This window comes from Accipiter gentilis, chromosome 35 (genome assembly GCF_929443795.1).
Source record: "Accipiter gentilis chromosome 35, bAccGen1.1, whole genome shotgun sequence".
NCBI classification, from domain to species: Eukaryota; Metazoa; Chordata; class Aves; order Accipitriformes; family Accipitridae; genus Astur; species Astur gentilis.
The window spans coordinates 4,944,225-4,957,125 of record NC_064914.1 but is presented as its reverse complement, the minus strand read 5'-3'; positions in this window follow the sequence as shown (position 1 = coordinate 4,957,125).

The following is a 12,901-nucleotide window of genomic DNA, read 5'->3' as shown; positions in this document are numbered from 1 at the left end:
GAACATCTCATGGCTCTCGTCCTCTTCAGGGCCTGTTTCCGAAAAGGCACACGTCCGGCTCTTTTCCCACACGGAAGGTGGCAGTCCTGAAAGCTGTTGCTGGTCTTCACCGTCCCCCTGCAGCCTATTCACAGGCACAACAGGATCTTGCACCCGGGCTTGCCCAGAGGAGGAACATCTCATGGGTCTCGTCCTCGGCAGAGCCTGTTTACGAAAAGACACACGTCCGGCTCTTTGTCCCACACGGAATGTGGCAGCCCTGAAAGGTGTTGCTGGTCTTCACCGTCTCCCTCCAGCCTATTCACAGGAACAACAGGATCTGGGATCCGGGCTTGCCCAGAGGGGGAACATCTCATGATTATCGTCCTCGGCAGGGCCTGTTTCCGAAAAGGCACTCATCCGGCTCTTTGTCCCACACGGAAGGTGGCAGCCCTGAAAGGTGTTGCTGGTCTTCACCGTCCCCCTGCAGCCTATTCACAGGCACAACAGGATCTGTGACCCGGGCTTGCCCAGAGGAGGAACATCTCATGACTATCGTCCTCGGCAGGGCCTGTTTCCAAAAAGGCACACGTCCGGCTCCTTGTCCCACACGGAAGGTGGCAGCCCTGAAAGCTGTTGCTGGTCTTCACCGTCCCCCTGCAGCCTATTCACAGGCACAACAGGATTGAGGACCCGGGCTTGCCCAGAGAAGGAACATCTCATGGCTCTCTTCCTCATCAGAGCCTGTTTCCGAAAAGGCACACATCCGGCTCCTTCTCCCACACGGAAGGTGGCAGCCCTGAAAGCTGTTGCTGGTCTCTACCGTCCCCCTGCAGACTATTCACAGGCACAACAGGATCTGGCACCCGGGCTTGCCCAGAGGAGGAACATCTCATGGCTCTCGTCCTCTGCAGAGCCTGTTTCCGAAAAGACACACGTCCGGGTCCTTGTCCCACACGGAAGGTGGCAGCCCTGAAAGCTTTTGCTGGTCTTTACCGTCCCCCTGCAGCCTATTCACAGGCACAACAGGATCTGGTGACCCGGGCTTACCCAGAGGAGGAACATCTCATGGTTCTCGTTATTGGCATGGCCTGATTCCGAAAAGGCACACGTCCGGCTCCTTGTCCCACACGGAAGGTGGCAGCCCTGAAAGCTGTTGCTGGTCTCCACCATCCCCCTGCAGCCTATTCACAGGTACAACAGGATCTGGGACCCGGGCTTGGCCACAGGAGGAACATCTTATGGCTCTCGTCCGCGGCAGATCCTGTTTCCGAAAAGGCACACGTCCGGCTACTTGTCCCACACGGAAGGTGGCAGCCCTGAAAGCTGTTGCTGGTCTTCACCGTCCCCCTGCAGCCTATTCACAGGTACAACAGGATCTGGGACACGGTCTTGCCCAGAGAAGGAACATCTCATGGCTCTCGTCCTCGGCAGAGCCTGATTCCGAAAAGGCACACGTCCGGCTTTTGTCCCACACGGAAGGTGGCAGCCCTGAAAGCTGTTGCTGGTCTTCACCTTCTCCCTGCAGCCTATTCACAGGAACAACAAGATTCAGGACCCGGGCTTGCCCAGAGGAGGAACATCTCATGGCTCTCGTCCTCGGCAGAGCCTGTTTCCGAAAAGGCACATGTTCGGCTCCTTGTCCCACACGGAAGTTGGCAGCCCTGAAAGCTGTTGCTGGTCTTCACCGTCCCCCTGCAGACTATTCACAGGCACAACAGGATCTGGGACCCGGGCTTGCCCAGAGGAGGAACATCTTATGGCTCTCGTCCTCAGAACAGCCTGATTCCGAAAAGGCACACGTCCGGCTCCTTGTCCCTAACGGAAGGTGGCAGCCCTGAAAGCTGTTGCTGGTCTTCACCGTCCCCCTGCAGCCTATTCACAGGCACAACAGGATCTGGGACCCGGACTTGCCCAGAGGAGGAACATCTCATGGCTCTCGTCCTCGGCAGGGCCTTTTTCCAGAAAGGCACACTTCCGGCTCATTGTCCCACACGGAAGGTGGCAGCCCTGAAAGCTGTTGCTGGTCTCTACCGTCCCCCTGCAGCCTATTCACAGGTACAACACGATCTGGGTCCCGGGCTTGCCGAGAGGAGGAACATCTCATGGGTCTCGTACTCGGCAGAGCCTTTTTCCGAAAAGGCACACGTCCGGCTCCTTGTCCCACACGGCAGGTGGCAGCCCTGAAAGCTGTTGCTGGTCTCTACCGCCCCCTGCAGGCTATTCACAGGCACAACAGGATCTGGGACCCGGGCTTGCCCAGAGGAGAAACATCTCATGGCTCTCGTCCTCGGCAGAGCCTGATTCCGAATAGGCACACGTCCGGATCCTTGTCCCACACAGAAGGTTGTTGGAGCGGCGGAGGAATGCACATAACTCGACCCAATATGAGTTATAGAAGTGATTCAACTTTATTTGCGCAGCTAGCTCATATTTATACAGTTTGCGATAATTATGCCTACTAGTCCTAATATGATTGGTACATTGCTAATTCATGACTATCGTCCTCGGCAGGGCCTGTTTCCGAGAAGGCACACGTCCGGCTCCTTGTCCCACACGGACGGTGGCAGCCCTGAAAGCTGTTGCTGGTCTTCACCGTCCCCCTGCAGCATATTCACAGGCACAACAGGATTCAGGACCCGGGCTTGCCCAGAGAAGGAACATCTCATGGCTCTCTTCCTCATCAGAGCCTGTTTCCGAAAAGGCACACATCCGGCTCCTTGTCCCACACGGAAGATGGCAGCCCTGAAAGGTGTCGCTGGTCTTCACCGTCCCCCTGCAGCCTATTCACAGGCACAACAGGATTCAGGACCCGGGCTTGCCCAGGGGAGGAACATCTCATGGCTCTCGTCCTCGGCAGGGCCTGTTTCCACAAAGGCACACGTCCGGCTACTTGTACCACACGGAAGGTGGCAGCCCTGAAAGCTGTTGCTGGTCTTCACCGTCCCCCTGCAGCCTATTCACAGGCACAACAGGATCTGGTACACGGTCTTGCGCAGACAAGGAACATCTCATGGCTCTTGTCCTCGGCAGAGCCTGATTCCGAAAAGGCACACGTCCGGCTCTTTATCCCACACGGAAGGTGGCAGCCCTGAAAGCTGTTGCTGGTCTTCACCGTCCCCCTGCAGCCTATTCACAGGCACAACAGGATTGAGGACCCGGGCTTGCCCAAAGGAGGAACATCTCATGGCTCTCTTCCTCATCAGAGCCTGTTTCCGAAAAGGCACACATCCGGCTCCTTGTCCCACACGGAAGGTGGCAGCCCTGAAAGCTGTTGCTGGTCTTCACCGTCCCCCTGCAGACTATTCACAGGCACAACAGGATCTGGGACCCGGGCTTGCCCAGAGGAGGAAAATCTTATCGCTCTCGTCCTCGGCAGAGCCTGTTTCCGAAAAGGCACACGTCCGGCTCTTTTCCCACACGGAAGGTGGCAGTCCTGAAAGCTGTTGCTGGTCTTCACTGTACCACTGCAGCCTATTCACAGGCACAACAGGATCTGGGACCCGGTCTTGCCCATAGGAGGAACATCTCATGGGTCTCATCCTCGGCAGAGCCTGTTTCCGAAAAGACACACGTCCGGCTCTTTGTCCCACACGGAAGGTGGCAGCCCTGAAAGGTGTTGCTGGTCTTCACCGTCCCCCTGCAGCCTATTCACAGGAACAACAGGATCTGGGACCCGGGCTTGCCCAGAGGGGGAACATCTCATGATTATCGTCCTCGGCAGGGCCTGTTTCCGAAAAGGCACTCATCCGGCTCCTTGTTCCACACGGAAGGTTGCAGCCCTGAAAGATGTTGCTGGTCTTCACCGTCCCCCTGCAGCCTATTCACAGGCACAACAGGATCTGTGACCCGGGCTTGCCCAGAGGAGGAACATCTCATGACTATCGTCCTCGGCAGGGCCTGTTTCCAAAAAGGCACACGTCCGGCTCCTTGTCCCACACGGAAGGTGGCAGCCCTGAAAGCTGTTGCTGGTCTTCACCATCCCCCTGCAGCCTATTCACAGGCACAACAGGATTCAGGACCCGGGCTTGCCCAGAGAAGGAACATCTCATGGCTCTCTTCCTCATCAGAGCCTGTTTCCGAAAAGGCACACATCCGGCTCCTTCTCCCACACGGAAGGTGGCAGCCCTGAAAGCTGTTGCTGGTCTCTACCGTCCCCCTGCAGCCTATTCACAGGCACAACAGGATCTGGCACCCGGGCTTGCCCAGAGGAGGAACATCTCATGGCTCTCGTCCTCGGCAGGGCCTGTTTCCAGAAAGGCACACGTCCGGCTCCTTGTCCCACACGGTAGGTGGCACCCTGAAAGCTGTTGCTGGTCTTCACCGTCCCCCTGCAGCCTATTCACAGGCACAACAGGATCTGGGACGCGGGCTTGCCCAGAGGAGGAACATCTCATGGCTCTCGTCCTCTGCAGAGCCTGTTTCCGAAAAGACACACGTCCGGCTCCTTGTCCCACACGGAAGGTGGCAGCCCTGAAAGCTGTTGCTGGTCTTCACCATCCCCCTGCAGACTATTCACAGGCACAACAGGATCTGGGACCCGGGCTTGCCCAGAGGAGGAAAATCTTATCGCTCTCGTCCTCGGCAGAGCCTGTTTCCGAAAAGGCACACGTCCGGCTCTTTTCCCACACGGAAGGTGGCAGTCCTGAAAGCTGTTGCTGGTCTTCACTGTACCACTGCAACCTATTCACAGGCACAACAGGATCTGGGACCCGGTCTTGCCCATAGGAGGAACATCTCATGGGTCTCATCCTCGGCAGAGCCTGTTTCCGAAAAGACACACGTCCGGCTCTTTGTCCCACACGGAAGGTGGCAGCCCTGAAAGGTGTTGCTGGTCTTCACCTTCCCCCTGCAGCCTATTCACAGGAACAACAGGATCTGGGACCCGGGCTTGCCCAGAGGGGGAACATCTCATGATTATCGTCCTCGGCAGGGCCTGTTTCTGAAAAGGCACTCATCCGGCTCCTTGTTCCACACGGAAGGTGGCAGCCCTGAAAGATGTTGCTGGTCTTCACCGTCCCCCTGCAGCCTATTCACAGGCACAACAGGATCTGGGATCCGGGCTTGCCCAGAGGAGGAACATCTCATGACTATCGTCCTCGGCAGGGCCTGTTTCCAAAAAGGCACACGTCCGGCTCCTTGTCCCACACGGAAGGTGGCAGCCCTGAAAGCTGTTGCTGGTCTTCACCATCCCCCTGCAGCCTATTCACAGGCACAACAGGATTGAGGACCCGGGCTTGCCCAGAGAAGGAACATCTCATGGCTCTCTTCCTCATCAGAGCCTGTTTCCGAAAAGGCACAAATCCGGCTCCTTCTCCCACACGGAAGGTGGCAGCCCTGAAAGCTGTTGCTGGTCTCTACCGTCCCCCTGCAGCCTATTCACAGGCACAACAGGATCTGGCACCCGGGCTTGCCCAGAGGAGGAACATCTCATGGCTCTCGTCCTCGGCAGGGCCTGTTTCCAGAAAGGCACACGTCCGGCTCCTTGTCCCACACGGTAGGTGGCACCCTGAAAGCTGTTGCTGGTCTTCACCGTCCCCCTGCAGCCTATTCACAGGCACAACAGGATCTGGGACGCGGGCTTGCCCAGAGGAGGAACATCTCATGGCTCTCGTCCTCTGCAGAGCCTGTTTCCGAAAAGACACACGTCCGGCTCCTTGTCCCACACGGAAGGTGGCAGCCCTGAAAGCTTTTGCTGGTCTTTACCGTCCCCCTGCAGCATATTCACAGGCAAAACAGGATCTGGTGACCCGGGCTTACCCAGAGGAGGAACATCTCATGGTTCTCGTTATTGGCATGGCCTGATTCCGAAAAGGCACACGTCCGGCTCCTTGTCCCACACGGAAGGTGGCAGCCCTGAAAGCTGTTGCTTGTCTCTACCGTCCCCCTGCAGCCTATTCACAGGCACAACAGGATTCAGGACTCGGGCTTGCCCAGAGGAGGAACATCTCATGGCTCTCGTCCTCGGCAGGGCCTGTTTCCACAAAGGCACACGTCCAGCTCATTGTCCCACACGGAAGGTGGCAGCCCTGAAAGGTGTTGCTGGTCTTCACCGTCCCCCTGCAGCCTATTCACAGGTAAAACAGGATATGGGACCCGGGCTTGCCTAGAGGAGGAACATCTTATGGCTCTCGTCCTCGGCAAATCCTGTTTCCGAAAAGGCACACGTCCGGCTCCTTGTCCCACACGGTAGGTGGCAGCCCTGAAAGCTGTTGCTGGTCTCTACCGTCCCCCTGCAGCCTATTCACAGGTACAACAGGATCTGGGACCCGGGCTTGCCGAGAGGAGGAACATCTTATGGCTCTCGTCCTCAGCAGAGCCTGTTTCCGAAAAGGCACACTTCCAGCTCCTTGTCCCACACTGAAGGTGGCAGCCCTGAAAGCTGTTGCTTGTCTCTACCGTCCCCCTGCAGCCTATTCACAGGCACAACAGGATCTGGGACCCGGGCTTGCCCAGAGGAGGAACATCTCATGGCTCTCGTCCTCGGCAGAGCCTGATTCCGAAAAGGCACAGGTCCGGCTCCTTGTCCCACACGGAAGGTTGTTGGAGCGGCGGAGGAATGCACATAACTCGACCCAATATGAGTTATAGAAGTTATTCAACTTTATTTGCGCAGCTAGCTCATATTTATACAGTTTGCGATAATTATGTCTACTAGTCCTAATATGATTGGTACATTGCTAATTCATGACTATCGTCCTCGGCAGGGCATGTTTCCAAAAAGGCACACGTCCGGCTCCTTGTCCCACACGGAAGGTGGCAGCCCTGAAAGATGTTGCTGGTCTTCACCGTCCCCCTGCAGCCTATTCACAGGCACAACAGGATTCAGGACCCGGGCTTGCCCAGAGAAGGAACATCTCATGGCTCTCTTCCTCATCAGAGCCTGTTTCCGAAAAGGCACACATCCGGCTCCTTGTCCCACACGGAAGGTGGCAGCCCTGTAAGCTGTTGCTGGTCTTCACCGTCCCCCTGCAGCCTATTCACAGGCACAACTGGATCTGGTACACGGCCTTGCCCAGAGAAGGAACATCTCATGGCTCTCGTCCTCGGCAGAGCCTGATTCCGAAAAGGCACACGTCCGGCTCCTTGTCCCACACGGAAGGTGGCAGCCCTGAAAGCTGTTGCTGGTCTCTACCGTCCCCTTGCAGCCTATTCACAGGTACAACAGGATCTGGGACCCGGGCTTGCCCAGAGGAGGAACATCTTATGGCTCTCGTCCTCAGAAGAGCCTGATTCCGAAAAGGCACACGTCCGGCTCCTTGTCCCACACGGAGGGTGGCAGACCTGAAAGGTTTTGCTGGTCTTCACCATCCCCCTGAAGCCTATTCACAGGCACAACAGGATCTGGGACCGGGCTTGCCCAGAGGAGGAACATTTCATGACTATCGTCCTCGGCATGGCCTGTTTTTGAGAAGGCACACGTCCGGCTCCTTGTCCCACACGGAAGGTGGCAGCCCTGAAAGCTGTTGCTGGTCTTCACCGTCCCCCTGCAGCCTATTCACAGGCACAACAGGATCTGGGACCCGGGCTTGCCCGGAGGAGGAACATCTCATGACTATCGTCCTTGGCAGGGCCTGTTTCCCAAAAGGCACACGTCCGGCTCCTTGTCCCACACGGAGGGTGGCAGACCTGAAAGGTGTTGCTGGTCTTCACCGTCGCCCTGCAGCCTATTCACAGGCACAACAGGATTCAGGACCCGTGCTTGCCCAGAGGAGGAACATTTCATGACTATCGTCCTCGGCAGGGCCTGTTTTTGAGAAGGCACACGTCCGGCTCCTTATCCCACACGGAAGGTGGCAGACCTGAAAGCTGTTGCTGGTCTTCACCGTCCCCCTGCAGCCTATTCACAGGCACAACAGGATCTGGGACACGGGCTTGCCCAGAGGAGGAACATCTCATGGCTCTCGTCCTCGGCAGGGCCTGTTTCCAAAAAGGCACACGACCGGCTCCTTGTCCCACACGGAAGGTGGCAGCCCTGGAAGATGTTGCTGGTCTTCACCGTCCCCCTGCAGCCTATTCACATGTACAACAGGATCTGGGACCCGGGCTTGCCCAGAGGAGGAACATCTCATTGTTCACTTTATTGGCAGGGCCTGATTCCGAAAAGGCACAGGTCCGGCTCCTTGTCCCACACGGAAGGTGGCAGCCCTGAAAGCTGTTGCTGGTCTCTACCGTCCCCTTGCAGCCTATTCACAGGTACAACAGGATTTGGGACCCGGGCTTGCCCAGAGGAGGAACATCTTATGGCTCTCGTCCTCAGAAGAGCCTGATTCCGAAAAGGCACACGTCCGGCTCCTTGTCCCACACGGAAGGTGGCAGCCCTGAAAGCTGTTGCTGGTCTTCACCGTCCCCCTGAAGCCTATTCACAGGCACAACAGGATCTGGGACCCGGGCTTGCCCAGAGGTGGAACATTTCATGACTATCTTCCTCGGCAGGGCCTGTTTCAGAGAAGGCACACGTCCGGCTCCTTGTCCCACACGGAAGGTGGCAGCCCTGAAAGCTGTTGCTGGTCTTCACCGTCCCCCTGCAGCCTACTCACAGGCACAACAGGATCTGGGACCCGGGCTTGCCCAGAGGAGGAACATCTCATGACTATCGTCCTCGGCAGGGCCTGTTTCCAAAAAGGCACACGACCGTCTCATTGTCCCACACGGAAGGTGGCAGCCCTGAAAGCTGTTGCTGGTCTTCACCGTCCCCCTGCAGCCTATTCACAGGCACAACAGGATTCAGGACCCGGGCTTGCCCAGAGGAGGAACATCTCATTGTTCACGTTATTGGCAGGGCCTGATTCCGAAAAGGCACACGTCCGGCTCCTTGTCCCACACGGAAGGTGGAAGCCCTGAAAGCTGTTGCTGGTCTTCACCGTCCCCCTGCAGCCTATTCACAGGCACAACAGGATTCAGGAATCGGGCTTGCCCAGAGGAGGAACATCTCATGGCTCTCTTCCTCGGCAGAGCCTGTTTCCGAAAAGGCACACATTCGGCTCCTTGTCCCACACGGAAGGTGGCAGCCCTGAAAGCTGTTGCTGGTCTTCACCGTCCCCCTGCAGCCTATTCACAGGTACAACAGGATCTGGGACCCGGGCTTGCCCAGAGGAGGAACATTTCATGACTATCGTCCTCGGCAGGGCCTGTTTCAGAGAAGGCACACGTCCGGCTCCTTGTCCCACACGGAAGGTGGCAGCCCTGAAAGCTGTGGCTGGTCTTCACCGTCCCCCTGCAGCCTATTCACAGGCACAACAGGATCTGGGACCCGGGCTTGCCCAGAGGAGGAACATCTCATGACTATCGTCCTCGGCAGGGCCTGTTTCCAAAAAGGCACACGACCGGCTCATTGTCCCACACGGAAGGTGGCAGCCCTGAAAGCTGTTGCTGGTCTTCACCGTCCCCCTGCAGCCTATTCACAGGCACAACAGAATTCAGGAATCGGGCTTGCCCAGAGGAGGAACATCTCATGGCTCTCTTCCTCGGCAGAGCCTGTTTCCGAAAAGGCACACATCCGGATACTTATCCCCAACGGAGGTTGGCAGCCCTGAAAGGTGTTGCTGGTCTTCACCGTCCCCCTGCAGCCTATTCACAGGCACAACAGGATCTGGTACACGGCCTTGCCCAGAGAAGGAACATCTCATGGCTCTCGTCCTCGGCAGAGCCTGATTCCGAAAAGGCACACGTCCGGCTCTTTGTCCCACACGGAAGGTGGCAGCCCTGAAAGCTGTTGCTGGTCTTCACCGTCCCCCTGCAGCCTATTCACAGGCACAACAGGATCTGGGACCCGGGCTTGCCCAGAGGAGGAACATCTCATGACTATCGTCCTCGGCAGGGCCTCTTTCCGATAAGGCACACGTCCGGCTCCTTGTCCCACACGGAAGGTGGCAGCCCTGAAAGATGTTGCTGGTCTTCACCGTCCCCCTGCTGCCTATTCACAGGCACAACAGGATCTGGGACCCGGGCTTGCCCAGAGGAGGAACATCTCATTGTTCACTTTATTGGCAGGGCCTGATTCCGAAAATGCACAGGTCCGGCTCCTTGTCCCACACGGAAGGTGGCAGCCCTGAAAGCTGTTGCCGGTCTCTACCGTCCCCTTGCAGCCTATTCACAGGTACAACAGGATCTGGGACCCGGGCTTGCCCAGAGGAGGAACATCTTATGGCTCTCGTCCTCAGAAGAGCCTGATTCCGAAAAGGCACACGTCCGGCTCCTTGTCCCACACGGAGGGTGGCAGACCTGAAAGGTTTTGCTGGTCTTCACCGTCCCCCTGAAGCCTATTCACAGGCACAACAGGATCTGGGACCCGGGCTTGCCCAGAGGAGGAACATTTCATGACTATCGTCCTCGGCATGGTCTGTTTTTGAGAAGGCACACGTCCGGCTCCTTGTCCCACACGGAAGGTGGAAGCCCTGAAAGCTGTTGCTGGTCTTCACCGTCCCCCTGCAGCCTATTCACAGGCACAACAGGATCTGGGACCCGGGCTTGCCCGGAGGAGGAACATCTCATGACTATCGTCCTCAGAAAAGCCTGATTCCGAAAAGGCACACGTCCGGCTCCTTGTCCCACACGGAGGGTGGCAGACCTGAAAGGTGTTGCTGGTCTTCACCGTCCCCCTGCAGCCTATTCACAGGCACAACAGGATCTGGGACCCGGGCTTGCCCAGAGGAGGAACATCTCATTGGTCACTTTATTGGCAGGGCCTGATTCCGAAAAGGCACAGGTCCGGCTCCTTGTCCCACACGGAAGGTGGCAGCCCTGAAAGGTGTTGCTGGTCTCTACCGTCCCCTTGCAGCCTATTGACAGGTACAACAGGATCTGGGACCCGGGCTTGCCCAGAGGAGGAACATCTTATGGCTCTCGTCCTCAGAAGAGCCTGATTCCGAAAAGGCACACGTCCGGCTCCTTGTCCCACACGGAGGGTGGCAGACCTGAAAGGTTTTGCTGGTCTTCACCATCCCCCTGAAGCCTATTCACAGGCACAACAGGATCTGGGACCCGGGCTTGCCCAGAGGTGGAACATTTCATGACTATCTTCCTCGGCAGGGCCTGTTTCAGAGAAGGCACACGTCCGGCTCCTTGTCCCACACGGAAGGTGGAAGCCCTGAAAGCTGTTGCTGGTCTTCACCGTCCCCCTGCAGCCTATTCACAGGCACAACAGGATTCAGGAATCGGGCTTGCCCAGAGGAGGAACATCTCATGGCTCTCTTCCTCGGCAGAGCCTGTTTCCGAAAAGGCACACATTCGGCTCCTTGTCCCACACGGAAGGTGGCAGCCCTGAAAGCTGTTGCTGGTCTTCACCGTCCCCCTGCAGCCTATTCACAGGTACAACAGGATCTGGGACCCGGGCTTGCCCAGAGGAGGAACATTTCATGACTATCGTCCTCGGCAGGGCCTGTTTCAGAGAAGGCACACGTCCGGCTCCTTGTCCCACACGGAAGGTGGCAGCCCTGAAAGCTGTGGCTGGTCTTCACCGTCCCCCTGCAGCCTATTCACAGGCACAACAGGATCTGGGACCCGGGCTTGCCCAGAGGAGGAACATCTCATGACTATCGTCCTCGGCAGGGCCTGTTTCCAAAAAGGCACACGACCGGCTCATTGTCCCACACGGAAGGTGGCAGCCCTGAAAGCTGTTGCTGGTCTTCACCGTCCCCCTGCAGCCTATTCACAGGCACAACAGAATTCAGGAATCGGGCTTGCCCAGAGGAGGACCATCTCATGGCTCTCTTCCTCGGCAGAGCCTGTTTCCGAAAAGGCACACATCCGGCTCCTTGTCCCACACGGAAGGTGGCAGCCCTGAAAGATGTTGCTGGTCTTCACCGTCCCCCTGCAGCCTATTCACAGGCACAACAGGATCTGGGACCCGGGCTTGCCGAGAGGAGGAACATCTCATGGCTCTCGTCCTCGTCACGGCCTGTTTCAAGAAAGGCACACGTCCGGCTCCTTGTCCCACACGGAAGGTGGCAGCCCTGAAAGCGGTGGCTGGTCTTCACCGTCCCCCTGCAGCCTATTCACAGGCACAACAGGATCTGGGACCCGGGCTTGCCCAGAGGAGGAACATCTCATGACTATCGTCCTCGGCAGGGCCTCTTTCCGATAAGGCACACGTCCGGCTCCTTGTCCCACACGGAAGGTGGCAGCCCTGAAAGATGTTGCTGGTCTTCACCGTCCCCCTGCAGCCTATTCACAGGCACAACAGGATCTGGGACCCGGGCTTGCCCAGAGGAGGAACATCTCATTGTTCACTTTATTGGCAGGGCCTGATTCCGAAAATGCACAGGTCTGGCTCCTTGTCCCACACGGAAGGTGGCAGCCCTGAAAGCTGTTGCCGGTCTCTACCGTCCCCTTGCAGCCTATTCACAGGTACAACAGGATCTGGGACCCGGGCTTGCCCAGAGGAGGAACATCTTATGGCTCTCGTCCTCAGAAGAGCCTGATTCCGAAAAGGCACACGTCCGGCTCCTTGTCCCACACGGAGGGTGGCAGACCTGAAAGGTTTTGCTGGTCTTCACCGTCCCCCTGAAGCCTATTCACAGGCACAACAGGATCTGGGACCCGGGCTTGCCCAGAGGAGGAACATTTCATGACTATCGTCCTCGGCATGGTCTGTTTTTGAGAAGGCACACGTCCGGCTCCTTGTCCCACACGGAAGGTGGAAGCCCTGAAAGCTGTTGCTGGTCTTCACCGTCCCCCTGCAGCCTATTCACAGGCACAACAGGATCTGGGACCCGGGCTTGCCCGGAGGAGGAACATCTCATGACTATCGTCCTCAGAAAAGCCTGATTCCGAAAAGGCACACGTCCGGCTCCTTGTCCCACACGGAGGGTGGCAGACCTGAAAGGTGTTGCTGGTCTTCACCGTCCCCCTGCAGCCTATTCACAGGCACAACAGGATCTGGGACCCGGGCTTGCCCAGAGGAGGAACATCTCATTGTTCA